Source organism: Nycticebus coucang, chromosome X, assembly GCF_027406575.1.
Source record: "Nycticebus coucang isolate mNycCou1 chromosome X, mNycCou1.pri, whole genome shotgun sequence".
Classification (NCBI taxonomy): Eukaryota; Metazoa; Chordata; class Mammalia; order Primates; family Lorisidae; genus Nycticebus; species Nycticebus coucang.
Window position 1 is genome coordinate 48527032 of NC_069804.1, and position 1021 is coordinate 48528052.

The 1021-nt window shown below is 36.6% G+C and overlaps 1 pseudogene; it reads left to right on the forward strand.

The window, feature by feature from the left end:
• On the forward strand, positions 1-70 carry LOC128578802 (uncharacterized; annotated as a pseudogene).
• The last annotated feature ends 951 nt before the right edge of the window (positions 71-1021 follow it).

A 1021-nucleotide genomic window follows, 5' to 3' on the forward strand; every position in this document is an offset into this window, starting at 1 on the left:
GAGTGTTACAGCTCTTTTAGAATTTGTCTAGTAGGTCTTCTGGTTTTACTGCAACAAACACTCAACCCCCACCCCCACTGCCCAGTGCAGTAAGAAAAGAAAAAAAAAGTAAAGTAAATAGATGGGGAAAATATATAATACAAATAGCAATCATAAGAAAGCTAGAGTAGCCATACAAATATTAGACAAAATAGACTTTTAGACAAAAATATTTCCACAGGTAAAGAGGAACAATTTCTAACGACGAAAGGGTCAATCATCTGTAAGATATATAACAATTATAAACATGGGCAAGACAAGGAAATAAAGGGAGTCCAAATGGGAGAGGAGGAGGTCAAACTCTCCCTCTTTGCTGATGACATGATCATAAGAGAATCCCAAAGACTCAACCACAAGATTCCTGGAAGTCATCAAAAAAAATACAGTAATGTCTCAGGATACAAAATCAAGGTCCACAAGTCAGTAGCCTTTGTATACAACAATAACAGTCAAGATGAGAAGCTAATTAAGGACACAACTCCCTTCACCATAGTTTCAAAGAAAATGAAATACCTACCAATATACCTATCGAAGGAGGTGAAGGACCTCTATAAAGAAAATTGTGAAAACCGCAGAAAGGAAATAGCAGCGGACTTTAACAAATGGAAGAACATACCATGCTCATGGCTGGGAAGACTCAACATTGTTAAAATGTCTATGCTTCCCAAAGCAATCTACCTATTCAATGCCATTCCTATTAAAATACCAACATTGTACTTTCAAGATCTGGAAAAAATGATTCTGCATTTTGTAGGCAACCAGAAAAAAACCCATATAGCTGAGGCAGTTCTTAGTAATAAAAATAAAGCTGGGGGCATCACCATACCAGATTTTAGGCTGTACTATTAAGCCATAGTGGTCAAGATAGCATGGTACTGGCACAAACATAGAGATATAGACACTTGGAATTGGATAGAAAACCGGGAAATGAAACTAACATCTTACAACCACCTAAACTTTGATAAACCAAACAAGAACATAC